We start from the raw sequence: 17,783 nt of genomic DNA on the forward strand, positions 1-17,783 counted from the left end.
TATAATTGTTAATGCTTTTTGAGTACCAAATACAAATCCCACAATTTTAGAACAGCTCAGCCTTTTGATAAATTTGATATGGTTGTGGGGATACAAAAGAAACAAACTCACAATTTATCAGTCTTAGATTTCTCTTTGAGCAAATCTTGACCCAGTATTACACATATTTCAGTATTTTTCTTACTTTCCTGCTAAAAAAAACTTCAGTGACTTCCCATGCTTCAGATGCTTCTGAGCACTATGGAAAGGTACCCTTGGGGCTGGCATGAAGGTGTGCTAAAGGAACAGATAGGGTCAACAAGATGTATCTTCTCATCTGTTCAAATTTGCTAATCATGAGAAAAAAAGTTAATAAATTTAAAGCATTTTTACAGTAAAATATTTTTTTTAAGATTTGTTTTTTTTTTTTTTTTTACTGTGCACGTTTGAAAATTTTTATCTGAAAACCTCTCTGGATTGTGTTCTTAAACCGTTCTGAACCATAATCTGGAGGCAAGATTTGTTTTTTAATTTACTTATTCATAATAGAGAAAGAGAGAGAAGCAGAGACACAGGAGGAGGGAGAAGCAGGCTCCATGCCGGGAGCCCGACGTGGGACTCGATCCTGGGACTCCAGGATCGTGCCCCAGACCAAAGGCAGGTGCTAAACCACTGAGCCACCCAGGGATCCTCTACAGTAAAATATTATGGAACAAATTATAAAATTAGTAGTTTAAGGTATGTTTTAGAAATGTAAAATTTCTTAGCCAGAAGCATATCTCATCTCTCTTTTCTAGAGGGAGATGCTCTACATTTCTATCCCTTGTATAGTTATGAATTGGATTAAGAAATAAAAATTTGCTAATCCTATTATGCAACTAGAAGGGAATAAAGCTGATAATAGTTGCTACTGGATGGTAAAAATGTGATTCAAAAAAAATTTTTATTTATGATAGTCAGAGAGAGAGAGAGAGAGAGAGGCAGAGACACAGGCAGAGGGAAAAGCAGGCTCCATGCACCGGGAGCCTGACGTGGGACTCGATCCCGGGTCTCCAGGATCGCGCCCTGGGCCAAAGGCAGGCGCTAAACCGCTGCACCACCCAGGGATCCCCAAAAATGTGATTTTTAAAAACAGAATTTTTTTTTTGCCATTTCCAAGATTTCTATGCCTATGTGTTACATTTATGCTAGAAGAAATTAAGACAAATCTTTTTAAACAGGAAATTTTTTTTCCTATTGAAAAATAATTTTTTTAAAGTAAGCTCTATATCCAAAGTGGGGCTTGAACTTATGACCAGAAGATCAAGTCACATGCTCTACTGACTGAGCCAGCCAGGTGCCCCCAAAACAGGAAAATATCCTTAATTTTTAGATCTGAAAATTTGTTTAATTGCTGTTAAGTATTTATAACCATAAAACTAGATTTTTCTTTACATAGTTCATTAATATGGTTTCAAAATTAAAATAGATTTTTTTTCATACTTACCTTTTGAGGTTTTGGGGGCTGGAAGAATGGAGAAATGACAGTGAAACCACACAACAAAGAATTCAAGAAGTGATTCTTGAGTTCCTTTCAATACTCTTTTGAAAACAGATTGTTCCCCTACAGCTGATTTTAAAATTACCTAATTTTTGAAATTATCTGTTGTTCAGTTCTTCCCTGATAGTTAATTCTTCATTATCACTTTTAAAGTTCCTGAACCCAGTAGGATTTCCATTTACAGATTTCCGGAGGGGATTATGTGGTTTAAGTCTGCTTCAAATAATCTTTTTTTTATTTTTCAAGTATTTCTTTCTCCTTTTCAAAAAACAAACTTCCCTTTCCTCGAATCACAGAAATCATACATGCTTATTTATAATCATGAAAATATGATTCACCTCCTCACCCTAATAAGATTTGTTTCACACCCATAGTAAACCAGTAATAACAGTTTAGTAAATGTATTCTAAGGAGGCTGTTCATAATATCTGACATATCTTTACTTAATATGAACAATTTCTAGCTGATTAAATATTCATTGCATTATTTTAAATACCTGCACAGTATTCCACTCAGCATGTTATTTAATCAGCTTTTATTACTGGACACTTTAAAAACTCTTCCCAATTTTTAATATTATAAACAACACTATAATAAACACATGGATTATTTCTTAAAATATTTATTGCTTTTACAATATTGAAAAATTAAAATAATTTATTATTCTTTTAAATATGCTAAAATCCTAGAGATGTCTTTGGCTGGTCCATACTCAATTAATAGGTGAGAGAGAGAGAAAAGGACAGAGAGAAAAAGGGAGGGAAGGAAGGGGGAGAGAGGGGGCCAGAGGGAGAGAAGGGAAGAATTTTTCATGTAACTGAGGGAAAAAAAACCAACTGTATTACTTATCAGCATAAAATTAGTATTTAAACTTTGGAACCTGATACTTAGGCTGAAGTTTTCAAATTCTGGGCATCTTAGTCCACTTGCTTTTCTTCATTTTGTTTATAAAATAAAAAAAAAAAATTTAAAGGATTTTACTAATTTATTCATGAGAGACACAGAGAGAGAGGCAGAGGCACAGGTAGAGGGTAAAGCAGGCTCCCTCTGGGGAGCCCGATGTGGGACTCAATACCGGGTCCCCAGGGTCACACCCTGGGCCAAAGGCAGACACTCAACCGCTGAGCCACCCAGACATCCCATAAAATTTAAAAATTTTATTTATATGGTTAATACATTTAAAAGGTTAATATGGATTAATAAATGAGGTCCAATTAATGACCTCAGTGTTATGTCCCTCAGGTGTGTTAAGTTAGAGAAAAAGGTTAAGAACTATGGATATAAAGTGTTCATATCACAAGAAGGAGGGATAATACCGTATTTTTAAAAAAGATCTTATCTATTTATTCAGGAGACACACACACACAGAGAGAGAGAGAGAGAGAGATAGAGGCAGAGGGAGAAGCAGGCTCCACGCAGAGAGCCCGATGTGGGACTTGATCCCAGGTCTCCAGGATCATGCCCTGAGCCGAAGGCGGTGCTAAACCGCTGAGCCACCTGGGCTGCCCTAATACCATATTTTTAAAGTAAGGAAACATTTACCACACATAAGAGGTCTCGCTCATTTCTAAGCATGTATAAGAATTAGTTGAGGGAGAGTGGCAGTCAGTGAAATGGCATAAATAAAGGCAAAAAAAAAAATGGATCGAGATTAGTTCACTTGCAGAAAAATGGAAAAACTTGATTAGTCAGGGAAAGTTCATGAGGTATAAGCTAAGGAGTTTAACTGTTATCCTATAAGCAAAAGTAGTGTTTTAGGAAGATTAAATTAGTGGGATATATACTATAACGAATGAAACAATTATAGGCAAAGAACTCCTCAGATAAGAAGCTACAGAACAGGTGAGAAATAATGAAATCCTTAATTATGGCAGCACTTCCAGAAGGAAGGAGTCCAAGATGGCAGTGATTCGTCTGGGTAAATGACAAACATGAGTAAGGCACTGGAGTATCTCCTGGAGCCCTTAGCTTTGACAAGGTATACTGATCAAGTGGAAAACAACTTCAGAGCCATCAAAGCACAATTTGTAAAAATGCAATCATCACACATGTACCTATTAACCAACTATTTAAACATTCTGTTTATATTCTAAATATAAACCTAAACTCTAACCCTGAGTCAGATTCATAAAAATACTGTTCTACCTACAAAGGTCAAATAGGCTGAAGCACATACCATTCTCAAGCTTTTCTTAAAGATGTATGAAAAATTAAATCTGTAGATCAAGCTAAAAGTTTAAACAGCCATAAAATCTAGCCCCTATAAACTCTTTGATTCCATAAGCTATGAATCTCTTCTTGTATATTTAATCATAGCCACCCAGATCTCCTTGCTATTCCTTGTACACACCAAAAATGCTTCAGCCTTGGGGATCCCTGGGTGGCGCAGCGGTTTAGCGCCTGCCTTTGGCCCAGGGCGCGATCCTGGAGACCCGGGATCGAATCCCACGTCGGGCTCCCGGTGCATGGAGCCTGCTTCTCCCTCTGCCTGTGTCTCTGCCTCTCTCTCTCTCTCTCACTGTGTGCCTATCATAAAATAAATAAAAAATTTAAAAAAAAAAAAATGCTTCAGCCTCAAAATCTTTGTAGTTGTTATTTCATCTGCCTGAAAGGCTCTTTTCCCAGAAACCTAATGATTTGTTCCTTATCGTTTTAAAAATCTTTGTCTAAATACCATGTCTGAGACGTAATATTTAAAAACATCTCTCTCCTGCATTCTAAACAACTTTATTCCATCCTTTATACCCCCCTCCCTTGCATTATTTTTCTACATAGAACTCATTATCATCTGACACACCACATATATAGTACTTTTCAGGTTTTTTTCTATGTTCTATTACATTCACCTCACTCCCAAGACAGTAATCTCTATGAGGGCAGAAATTTATGTTTTGCTTAGTGCTGATCTTTAGCATTTACATAGAATAAATTTGTACCTCTCTTTATATAAATATTTCAAGTCTATTTTTAATGCGCCCTGTCAAACATTAGCATTTTCACACTGCCACAAAATATTCATGAAAATATAAACATATTAATATAAAAATCTACATTAAGTATTTTAAAGTTTACAAATTCTCTTAAGAAATGATGTACTTAAACTTTCTTGACTTATACTACAGGACAACAAATACTCTTGCTTGCTTCATGCCAAAATTGCAGTTTTAATTGATGATTGGTAAACTTAAAAAAGTCTCCTATAATTTACTATCATATGCATTAAGTCCAAAAAAGAAAAAGGTTTTAGTGGTACCGTAAGAACTTATATTCCTGAAATGCTAGAATATAAGCAATCCCAAAATCTAAAAATGAAATGTGGAAATAAACTCTGAGGTGGTTTAAATTCCTACCGCTTCCTAAAGATATTTCTTAATAGAATAATCCATGGTAAGTGGCTAAATTATAAAACAAAGATTAAAAAAATACTTTTAGATTACAAGTTAATCAAATTGAGTAACATTTTATATAAAAGTAGCTTAAAAGTTCTTCTTTCTCAGCACAACTTCTCAAATAAAATCTAACCTACAGCATATGATAGAAACAATAACATTTTCCAGGTAGTTTTCATTTCTTCAAAACACAGAAGTTCAATCACAAGGATACAATTAATATCAAAGTTCCACAGAATTAAGGGGGACCTGTAATTATTAAAATGCTAATTTAAGTATTTTACTCATAAAAGTTTTTGCATGAATTCCATGTATTAGTAATCAAGGAATAGACTCAAATAGATATTATAAATGTTAAATTTAATTTCAGTATAATAGGGACAAAAAAAAAAGCAACTAACTTGTCACCCTGCACAGTAACTTTAACATAAAAGGTTTAAACTTATTTTGTCAATATTTTCTTCATTGTATATAGCTTTAAAAAATATCAGAAATCTGTGAGATATATATTTATAAACAAACAAGGCAAGAACATATACTCTCACATTTCTGGTGAGTTAATTCTGCATTAAAGGGGCTTAAGTTATTTGTAATAAGATAGAAATTACAAGAAATCCTTTGACAGAGGTAAGAAAATAAACAATTTTAGCTGGAAATCATGATGTTCTCATTTCTTCTCCTAGGTATGCAAATAACATGTCTAAATACTTACTAGAGCCAAATCTATCTCAAAAGTTTGGGACATTAATTTTTCTCCTTTCTGTCAATACTCAATGAGAAATTAACACTTAGAATAAAACGTTTTCGATGAATAAAGGATAGTAATATCCACCTGCAAAAGGAAAAAAAATTGATTTAGAATGTCAACTTCTAAATAAATCATTAACTTAGAGATCACGGTTTATGAAAGTATAATCTTGCTAATCCAATTATGACTAACCTGAGCATGCATCCATAATGATACTTTGTGGTTAACAAACATGTAATTTCTATAACAACTAAAAAGATATATAATTGAATGAAGAAAACCTTTATGGTTAAGTACAGAATTTAGTCTAAGGCCAAATTTTCATAACTACTATCACTTATTAGAATGTGTGATCTTAAGAGATCTGCATTTAAATATAGCATGTAAATTGAGTTATTCAACTATTAAAATATTCCTCTATCTCTTGCATACTTGCCTGAGTCCTCTGAGTTAGTTCCAAACTCAATCCATAAGATTTAATATGCTAAATATTGAAATTATTTTGCATCAACTTAAAAAGAAACTGAATGAAAAAGATGAGGATTTTTCCCAAAGATGGAAAAAATGAAATTTAACATACATCCTATTTTTTCTTTGTAAAATAGCCAAATTTAGGTTATTAAGGGGTCTGTTATTTTACTATTTTCTCTTTATGTGTTCAAAATTACACAAAGATGGAAGTGTATTAACGCATACAAATAAAACTACCAGTTCTGCCGAATTACCTAAAATGTGTTTCATTAGGTACTGACAGGCCATTTCCTCTTCTTTAGTAAGAGACTGGAAAGAAGTTGTATGCTGTTACAATAAATTTCAATGTAACAGTTTTTCTATAGTTTTGCACTTCACCAATATTTCAATTTTCCTTTAATCTTTTTTTTCTAAAAGATTTTATTTATTTATTCATGAGAGACACAGAGAGAGGCAGAGATACAGGCAGAGGGAGAAGGAGAAGCAGGCTCCTTGCAAGGAGCCCGATGTGGGACTCAATCCCCGATCCTGGGATCATGCCCTGAACCAAAGGCAGAGGCTCAACTGCTGAGCCACCCAGGCGTCCCAAGTTTTCTTTAATCTATTCTCAGGATTAAGACAAGCAAAGTTTTCATTTAGCTGTAATAGCCCCAAATGTTCCTTCTTCACATCTGGAGGAGTTAAATACAAAGATTCACCTAGTAAATGTAAAAATCCAGGTTTTCTGTCATTCAGATTAGATTAAATATAATTTCCCAAAATTAAGTCAAAATATACTTAGGAAAACAAAAACAGAAAAAAGAAATCAAATTCCTGAGTTGTTCTGGAAAATACTACACAAACTTTGTAGTTTATTCAATAGATATTTCTAAGTATTGAGATGTTAAATCCTGAATCCTTTCAGTGGAATTAAAAATTATCATTATTTGTTATAGTCTTTTTATAAAATAGTTGAAATAAAGGAAAACAGGTTAAGAGCTTGATGAATGATTTTTAAAACACCAAGGCAATACATATTTCCATGTAAAAGCTGGCATTTAATTCTAGCTATCATATATATGATATGCTGCTTACTTATTTGAGAGAAAATTCTTTTGCATAGGAAAAACTGTTCTTAAAACAGTTTATCATATAGTTTCTTTACCTTCAAATGATAATTTAAACAGAAGATCATCGAATACAATTCCTTAAATATATTTTTTAAAGATTTATTTATTTATTTATGATAGACCTCTAGAGAGAGAGAGAGAGGCAGAGACACAGGAGGAAGGAGAAGCAGGCTCCATGCCGGGAGCCCGACGCAGGACTCGATCCCGGGACCCCAGGATCGTGCCCTGGGCCAAAGGCAGGTGCCAAACCGCTGAGCAACCCAGGGATCCCCCAATTCCTTAAATTATATTTGAAATACTTTTTGAGCTTCTAAAAGCGGCAATAATTAGAAAATGATTTGTTAAGAACTGCTCTTATTCTGTAGATTTTCTGCTTGGATACAGTTGAAAAGATTAAGATATTCTTTGTAGAAAAGGAGGCCAGAAGTGTAGTATACTACACAAACATACCTCTGTTATCCTGAATATTAATTTTTAGCTTAATGACTTAATAAAACAACAAAATAAAAAGAAGGTAAACTTTTTCCTTCCAATCTTTAGAATTAAATTTTTTTTTAAATTTTTATTTATTTATAATAGTCACAGAGAGAGAGAGAGAGAGAGAGAGAGAGAGAGAGAGAGGCAGAGACATAGGCAGAGGGAGAAGCAGGCTCCATGCACCGGGAGCCCGACGTGGGACTCGATCCCGGGTCTCCAGGATCGTGCCCTGGGCCAAAGGCAGGCACTAAACCACTGTGCCACCGAGGGATCCCTCCTTCTAATCTTAAAGTAAAAATTTTGACTTGTGTTTGTATCTATAAAATTAATAACTATTATAACAATTTTTACTCTGAAATTAAATATTGGATATAAAAAAAGTCAAACAAGGCCTTTATATTTTTAACTTGTCAAAAATCTTCAGCTAAGGATTTAGAAAAACATTTTAATAAAAATGAGGAAAAAACAATATGAATTAGAAGGCATATATTAAGATTGTAATCTGTTGTGTGGGACAAATTATTTGAGTTTCTGTTTCCTGAGCTAACCAAAAAAATAGGCTGGTCATCTGCAAGGTCTTTCCTACCTTTGAAATTATGATTATGAGAGCATTCTGAGACCCAGGATTTCAGGAATTTAATTCATATGTTTTGATAGTTCCTTTTTCCCTTATAAGGAAATAATCAGAAACATTACTAAAAACTGTTTCCTAAGTTCTGTTCAGAATGTGTATTTTATAACACACACTTACTGGTGAGATAAACAATTATCTTTAATTTCATTTTACTAGGGAAACAAAGGAGAAAATATTGGAAGAAAAAATTTCAGTATTTACATTAAATATGATATGCATTAAAATACATTTGACTCTGTATAAGCTCTTTCAATAACCACTTCATGGCATTCAACACAATTATGAAATTGCAATTATATTATTTTACTCTATTTTTAAAAGATTTTATTTTATTTTAAAAAATATATGTATGTAATTTCTACACCCAACATGAGGCTCGAACTCATGACCCTGAGATCAAGAGTTGCATGCTCCTCTGAATGGAGCCAGCCAGGTGTCCTGCAATTATGTATTACTTTAGTACAAATATAATATATCCGAAATGTTAGTACTTATTTTTATAGAATACTAAACATCACAAGATTATCAATAATATTGAAATTATCAATAAAAGTGAAGATATATCAATAATATTAAGACACATTAAGACATATTAAACTGTAAAACATATTATACTATAAAATATCAAACTGTAGAGTATGGCCAACCTTACTTCAGCAGCACAGTTAATACTGGAGATAATTTTAGAATCTTAACGCCAATATTTACGTGCTGCTAAGGCACTGCTGACATCACTATCATAAGAGCTATGAATAAAAAGAAATATATTTTCTTCAGAAGATCAGATCCTTGTATTTTTGAGGCAGCACAATATGGCCTGCACCTTTTCAAAATCCACAAACCATTATGTGCTGCTACTTTACTCCAAGGTTTTTGTTTTTTAAAACACACATTAGCACCTGAAGATAGAAAGTCTTTTTCTTTTAGAAGAGAATATGTTAAGAAATCCAAGTTTAAAGATTATAAATGACAAAGTATGCATAATTAGCTATTAGAAGCTTTAAAGTAGCATAATAAAATTTATTTCTCCATCAAATGTTTAAAAAAAGCCTACTATGTGCAAAGCACATTGGTATAGGTTAGGAACACAAAGATGTGTAATAGGAGGAAATGAAAAGCATTTTCCCCTCTTAGTCAACTTAATAAGCCAATACAGTTAAATACTTGATCAAATTTTTTAATGCATTAAATATACAGAAGCTACTTTTTCCTTTTATAAACACAAATAAAATTTAGTCTTTACCTTGGTAAAAGCATTAATTTACAGATGGCACTTCATTCCTTGCGGTACACCTTTCAAAAGACCTCTTCAGCAAGTAGGTAAGAATGCGTATCAAGGGAAAAATAAGAAATGACATACAGAAGTTCAGTTTCAATAAACTTAAGTTGGCAAATGAAAAGATACATACATACATACATTTATTTATTTATTTAGAGGAAGAGCAAAAGCAAAAGCGAGCAGGGTGGAGGAAGGAGAGAGGCACAGGGAGAGAATCTTAATCAGGATCCATGCTCAGCATAGAGCCCAAAGGGTTCCATCTCATGATCCTGAGATCATGACGTGAGCCGAAATCAACCTTAATCAACAGAGCCATCCAGGACCCCCATAAATACACGTTTAAAGGAAATGCCTGCTTAAGATTCTCCTTTTTCCTACCAACACCAATCTCTCTCTCTCAGAAAAAAAAAAAAAAAAAAAAAAAAAAAGCAATTCCAGATTACAAAGCTTTGGAAAGATGTATTAAGTTTGTATCCAGAGATGAAAAATAAAACTGGTATCTTGTGGCTCTTGATCTTCCTATATCCTACCTACCTTCACTCTTCACTAGGCAAGGAAGTATACTCTGAAACAGTTTCCACTTACTTAGATATAGGAATGCAATCACTTCTCTAAAAGATACCAGAGAACTATCACCATTCTAGTTCAAGGCTTGGCGACCTTTTGCTACAGTTTTCTCATCTTTAAAATGGCCATGCTAAAGCTATGATACCCCTATTACAGAATAAGGAAGTGTGCAGTGAAATCCGCCCTTCTTCTCGTATTTGTTTACAAAAGCATAACTGCTCTATATTCCACATTTTTTGTATCTTCCCCATTACTAAAAAATATACATAGCTAATCTGAGCATACTACTCTGCTCTCTTACTATTTCAAATTTCTGTACAATTTTGAGTATGTAACCAAAATAAATGTTTGAAATGACTTGAGAAATACACAATACATATTTCTATTTATCAATTACATTAAGGTACAGTTCTTTAGGGGTATCCTCTTCCACAAATCCACTTTCCAAACAAAAAATGTAAACATGACATTTTCAAATATACAAAGTTTATATATGTACTTTTTTATTTTAATAAAACTTATTGAACATCTACTATGTGCCAGGCACCGTCCCAGTCGTTACACTAGTTAGTACAGTAGTATACAGACACAGTACCTTCTCAGAAAGAATTTAAAATCATTTAAAACATAAGATGGAACCATTAACTACTATTCAAGACTATATATTGTTTTTGCCCCCCCCACAGTATGTGTGTGTATATATATATAGTTCATGTATACATGTATATATATACATATATGTAGTTCATGTATACATATACATAATAATAACAGATACATGATAGCTCCAAAATCAAGTGAACATTTCCTCCAAAATCAGGAAGAAATCCATTTGGTCCCTTCAATTCCCATCTTCTTCCTTTTCCTTCCTTCTCCCCCACCCCCAATTCTATACATTTTAAACAAAGTCAAAGATGCCAAACTTGAAGGAAATAAATGTGAATACTGCAAAATGAAAATCACTTTTATAGTCTTGTAAACAAAACTTCACACTAAGAGTGTCAGTTTTTATTTTTTTTAAATTGTGGTTAAACACACATGACATAAAGATTACCATTTTATACAGTTATGTGGCATTAAGTCCATTTGTTGTGTAACTATCACCACCTGCCATCTCCAGAACCTTTTCATCTTCACCAACTGAAACTACCCATTTAAATACTGTCCATACCTTCATCGCCTCAGCCCCTGGATACCACTGTGCTACTTTCTGTGTTGATAGATTTGCCTATTTTAGGTACCTTATATGTATGGAATCATCCAATATTTGTTGAGCCAGGCTTATTTCACTTAATACAGCTTTTCAAGTTCATCCATGTTGTTGCATATATCAGACTTTCTTTCCTTTTTATAGCTGAGTAGTATCCAATTTTATGTATATACATTTTGTTTGCCACTTATATGGACATATAAATTGTTTTGATCTTTTGGTTATGATGATTAACTGCTCGTATACACACAGTATATAATTATCTGTTTGAGTCCTGCTTTCTTTTGGGTATAAACCCCAAAGTGGTATCTGTGGATTAATTCTAGTTTTAATTTTTTGAAAAACTGCCATACTGTCTTCCATAGTGACTATAGATTGTTTTGTCCATTTCATGTCCCTTAAGATTCATTAAGATACATTTTAGAGCAGTTTTTTGTTCCTATAAAAAATATCATTGGATTTTGACAGAGACTGCATTGAATGTCATCTTAACAATATCAAGACTCTCAATACATGAACATGGGATGTCTTCCTATTTATTTGTGTCTTAAATTTCTTTTACCAATATTTTGCAGTGTACAGTCTTTTACCATCTTGGTTAATTTTACTACTAAGCATTTTATTCTTTTTGATATTATTGTAAATATAACTTTTCTTAATTTACTTTTTGGGTTGTTCACTTTTAGTGCAAAGAAATGCCACTGATTTTTGAGTGTTGATTTTATATCCTGCAACCTCAATGAATTTGCTTATTAGTTATAACAGGTTTTTTTTTTTTTTCTTTTTGGAATGAAGGGTTTTCTACATATAAGATCATGTCATCTGCAACCAGAAATAATTTTACTTTATAAATCCTTTATACCTAAAATTGGTTCAGAAGCTATTTGGCAACCTTGGTCTATTCATTTTCTCATTCTTCTAGAAAACAATCAAACAGGTATCTCTTCTCTCCAAATATCCATTATGTCCCCTTTCGTCCCCATTTTCATTCATGTTAACAGAAACTATTAGAAAAGAACTTTATCAATTTCTACCACATTTATTTACCTTCATATATCTATGCCCATGTAACTCTTCCTTTTCTGTATAATGGATAAACAATCACTGTTCATAAGGCATAAACTTTTTCTTATACACAGGATTTTATCCTCTCTTTGCTTACTTAATAGCATATTCTTCTAGCATGTTCTCTTGCATCTTTAGTCTTTCTACTGGATCATTTTTATCAACAAAAATGCTACAATTTCTCTCATCTTAATTTCATCTCAAAGATTATTGCAATTTTATCACTGATGTTTTAATAAACACCTTCAGAGGAAGATCTTTGACTATTTTCATTTCTATTTTTAACTGAGATAATAAAAAAGAACTACTTTCTACTTGAAGGCCTGTAAACTTATTAGCAAAAATATCTTTCCACACTCCAGAAAAATGTGGAAATTCTTGATTTAAATATATTAACAAATTGAATAATGTCAATGGAGCAATTCCAGCCAGATAAATCTCTCTTTACTTGTATTCAATGACAGTAATACAACAATTTGGATCCCAGTTTGATAAATTTTGATTCTTCCTTTCCACTTATAATGATCATCTACTTTGGGGATGCTAAAGAAGGTTTTATAATATGCTTCCAAGAAGGGGTTATTTTAAACTAAAAATTTCTTTGAATCTACAGAGGGTTTCCACTGTCACATGTTAGAGATATTCAGATGCTAATACATGCCATGAAAATATTTCTGCTCTTTTGTTTAGACATACCCACTATGTATCAGTACATTGCTTTAGATTTTTTTACCTTAATCTGGCATCAACACTCTATTTTTAAAAATTTTATTTATTTGGGAGAGCGAGCACAGGTGAGGGAGTGGCAGAGGGAGAGGGGGAAGTGCCCAATGTGGGGCCCCATCCCAGGACAGGGATCATGACTTGAGCTGAAATAATATTCAGATATATCCAAGAAGCCTGTTTTATACTCCAAAAAACCTAGTTTTGAGGTAAAGAGAAAACCGTGTCTATACTTCCTTGATTTTTTTTTTTGTTTTTTGTTTTTTTTAAATTTTTATTTATTTATGATAGTCACAGAGAGAGAGAGAGAGAGAGAGAGAGAGAGAGGCATAGACATAGGCAGAGGGAGAAGCAGGCTCCACGCACCGGGAACCTGACGTGGGATTCGATTCCAGGTCTCCAGGATCGCGCCCTGGGCCAAAGGCAGGCGCTAAACCGCTGCGCCACCCAGGGATCCCCTTGATTTTTTTTTTGATGGAGAAATTAATGATTATTTAGAAACTGTGAAGTGGATTGCACTCTAGACAACTTATTCCAGAAAAGTCAGGCTATATAAATGTGTGTGTGTGTGTGTGTGTGTGTGCAAGCATGTACATGTGTATGTATGTATGTATGTATGTGTGTGTGTGTATATCTCTCTTTTAAGAGACATCACAACCTAATATAGTATATGGACCTTTCTCAAATAATCAGGAATTTTAGGAGAAACAGTAAGGGGTTATTATTCATTTTGTTATTATAAAAATGACTAATTATATATTTAAGAAAAAAGGATTCCTATAGGTTAGAGAAGCATAGGAAGTATTTATGAGTGGACAAAAACTGATAGGCATGTGCTGTGGCCACCAGGTACGTAGCAAGTAGAATAAATATTACTTATACTTTTAATAAATCATTTTCCAGTTCTTCCCTCTCCCAAGTTATATATTACTGCCTGATCTTTGAATCTCCACTGAAGCTACTGCTGGAGGCTAAAATACTCACTAATCCCCTTTCCATTTATCCCTACTTTAGAGGACAACTTAAGTCTATCTTCTCCAGTGTATTCTTACCTCAACCTTTCTGGCTGATACTGAATTGCCCATTTGTAAGAAACTTTGGAATAGAGAAAATTATTCTCAGTATGGAGTACAGTGCTTAGCACATAACTGGCTTAGTTATTTCATACCTATCAACCATTCAAACTGGATTAACTATGTACCAATATTTCCTGGTATGGCTCACGCCATTTCTCTACTCTTATATTTTAATTTTAGTCCACTACAAACATTAGAGTACCTCCATCCCTTAAATTGTGCTTTCAAGTTTGCTGGCTAAAAGAAAATCCACTTTCCCTAACTAGATATGGAAAGAGGACTACTGGCTAGATTGCAGAACCAAACAAAGATTAGAAAACAACCATTCAGCTCTTGTCCTTCATCTTTATCAAAATCTTAATTCCAAGTGTAGTGATTTATATCCTGGCCTGTGGGCTCTTAATTATTAAGCTTTTAATATATATCAACTTTTCATTTAAGTGATCTTCTAAGAAAAAATAGTCATTTTGAAAGGTGAGACAATACATGTTTGGCTTAAGAAGTCAACTTGAATGTGAATCTGAGTAAACAGAAATCTTTAAATACCTTAAGTTTTCATTTCACATTAAATTTTTATTAAATTTAATAAAAATTTTAAAATACAGTAAAAAAAGATACAAATTTTAGATAAGTTAATGGTTTCCCCCTCATTTCCTTGTAAGTAATTTGTGACTCTAATTTTGATTCCATTAACATTTTGTTGAGGCATATTTACTTTCTATCTTGTGCTGCTGTAATTTCAGTTCATCTAGTTAACATAAGGCATTATTGCAGTTAATAAAAACATTAAACATTCTAGGCATGTCTCCTAAAGCTCTAAAATCATCATGAGTGCAAAAGGATTTACTAGTCAATTTTTTGCATTTTCAATTTTATCAATATAATAAACAGCAGAAGTAATTCACTGAGGCAACAATGATAGAGAACAGTGAATTTGAATCTGGAAGACCCAATACAGAATCCTGGCTCTATCCTTTATGAATCTTGGGTAAGTTATTTTAGTACACGGAGCCTTGAGGTTTTTTTTTTTTTTGTAAAAATGGGTTATTAATGCCCAGTTTATAGCTCTGTTAAGACTCTACAAATTTAAACTTTTATAAGCACATCTAGTAGTGACTAGGTAATTTAACAAATGACTGCTGAATCTAAACTTACGGTAGGTTTCGAAACATACTTTGGATAAACTTAGGGTTTCAGTGGATTGTGACTCAACATGAACCAACAGTGCTGACAATGAGAAAGTTAGTGGAATCAGGCAAGATGTATTAACAGACCTCTTATTCATAGAAGACAGACTATATGTACTCAAACCACAGAGTATACTCAGTTCTATATGCAATATTTTTAAAGCAATATTAACAAAATGTAGCGGATCCAAAGTGGAATATCCAGGATACTACTGACACTACTCATCTCATACTATGATCTCATTCATACTGAGAACCAGTGGACTTAGGTATATTTACCCTACAGAGAAGATAAAAAAAACTATTTTTAGAAAACCTATCTAGAGCCATAGGATGAAATTATATACTGAACAGAGAATTTATTATGAGAATAATAAATTATGAGAATTTTTATTTTTTATCAATTATTATATTGCTCTCTTATGAGAATTTTATTTTTTATCAATTATTATAACTAACATAATCTATATCATTATCTATTAATGGTTCTTATTCTAATACTCTGAGGATTAAAATAAAATGAATACAGGCTAATTAAAAAACTGGCTTGTAGGTGGCTTAGTTGGTTAAGCAGCTGACTCTTGGTTTTGGCTCAGGTCCTGATCTCGGGGTTGTGAGACAGAGCCCATGTGGGGCTCTGCGCTCAGCAGGAGTCTGCTTGATAGGCTCTCCCTCTCTCTTCCCCTCTGCATGTTCTCTCTCTCTCTCAAATAATCTTTAAAAGAATTGACTTTAGAAATTTTCAGTATATTTTATTACTAAGCTGTCTTTTTAAGGATTTGGAGGACAAACTGCATTTAAGTTCTGACAGTAGGATATTAAATATGAGGGGCATAAAGAAATAACTTGAGACAATTTAAATAAAATGAAACTGAAAAAAATTTTAAGAAATTTATTTACCGGATATAACAGGGAGCATGAAACTAATAGTCTAGACAAAAAGTGAGGTGTGATTGCGGACAACTTAAAATATTTCTTTAAAAAAAAAAAAATTTTTTTTTTTAATTCATAGAGATGTAGAGAGAGAGAGAGAGAGAGAGGCAGAGACACAGGCAAAGGGAGAAGCAGGCTCCATGCAGAGAGCCCGACGTGGGACTCGATCCAGGGTCTCCAGATCACGCCCCGGGCTACAGGCGGCGCTAAACCGCTGCGCCACTGGGGCTGCCCTAAAATATCTATTTCAATTCTGCATTCAATTTATTCCTATTTTACATGGAAATCACTTTGAAAATTCAAATTTCAGGCAAAAAGGTAGAGGCAAAGGGCAGACTGCATTGAACAGTCTACGGAAGCTACCTATTGTATTTATGCTTAGACCTTGAAATTCTTAGCATAGCCAAATTTATTGTATTTGTATGTTTATTTTCCATTCAAGCAAGGTCTGTGCTATTAAATTTTGCCTTGTTTTCATTTTCCTAAGAAAACATCAAAGGTAACTTCATAAATAAGAAATTCCCCCCCAAAAAAAAGAAAGAAAGAAATTCCCTATTATTATTCTTTGAATCATCCATCTTGAACTGAGATGTTACTCAAGGTGGGAAAATAATGAATCCAACTCCTTTCTATAATTTTAGCACTAAAATTCAAATTTTATGGCTACAATTTGGTTGAGAGCAGAAACACAGCCTTGCATAGATAGAAGATCAGATTTAATCATTTAAATCATTCTGTCAAATACATATATGTCAAACACATATAAGAGTTTAAGGACAGGAACAACTGGCATCTGATTTTACACTAACTCTCAAAAAGAGCAGTTATTTGAACAATGACTGAAAATGGCTGTGGCATATTGTAAATTTTCTCTAAGTTCATAAACCACAAAACATACCCCTTTAAGAGCTTAGGTTTGATAGATATAACAAAATTAACATCAGTTGATCATATTAGTAAAGTTTGCAAGCCTTCTTTACCACCAAACGCTGACAGTACCTAGGCACCCTTATAAATTTTTCTTTTGATTGTAAACATCATTTACTACTAATCCAATTGCCAAAAGAGCAATTTGTTCTTTTTATCTCTTTTGGCACAAATATTTCTCCCAGAAGCATTCACATTATAAAATTATTCAAGATAATTAAAATTTCCTCATGGGTGCCACACAGACAGCAATTTACACAAGTAAATTTCAATCACGAATATGTTAAAAACCGAATTTTCAGCTATATTTAGTGACTCATACCAAAAGCATTACATTTTTCATTGAAAACACAACAGATGTTATGTCATTTGCCATTTACCAATTGCCCTACTGATTACAACATTCTTACTTTATCTGTAGTGCTTTTCATCAGCCCCACATTTACGTTACTTTATAAGATTTTATTTA

At 33.2% G+C, this 17,783-nt stretch overlaps 1 protein-coding gene across 43 annotated transcripts in view; it reads right to left on the bottom strand.

The window, feature by feature from the left end:
* LOC144288107 (uncharacterized) overlaps nt 1-17,783 on the bottom strand; it is a 128,095-nt gene that overhangs the window by 55,478 nt on the left and 54,834 nt on the right. For 27 of the 43 annotated variants that reach the window (XR_013356063.1, XR_013356058.1, XR_013356081.1 and 24 more), the window contains 2 exons: nt 9,591-9,654; nt 5,621-5,740 (listed from right to left, as the gene is read on the bottom strand). The exons of 8 other annotated variants lie outside the window; for them this stretch is intronic. The gene's annotated coding sequence lies outside the window, so the exon portion shown is untranslated. 8 more of the 43 variants (XR_013356074.1, XR_013356065.1, XR_013356076.1 and 5 more) reach the window with 6 other exon arrangements.

Source organism: Canis aureus, chromosome 17 (assembly GCF_053574225.1).
Source record: "Canis aureus isolate CA01 chromosome 17, VMU_Caureus_v.1.0, whole genome shotgun sequence".
Taxonomy (NCBI): domain Eukaryota; kingdom Metazoa; phylum Chordata; class Mammalia; order Carnivora; family Canidae; genus Canis; species Canis aureus.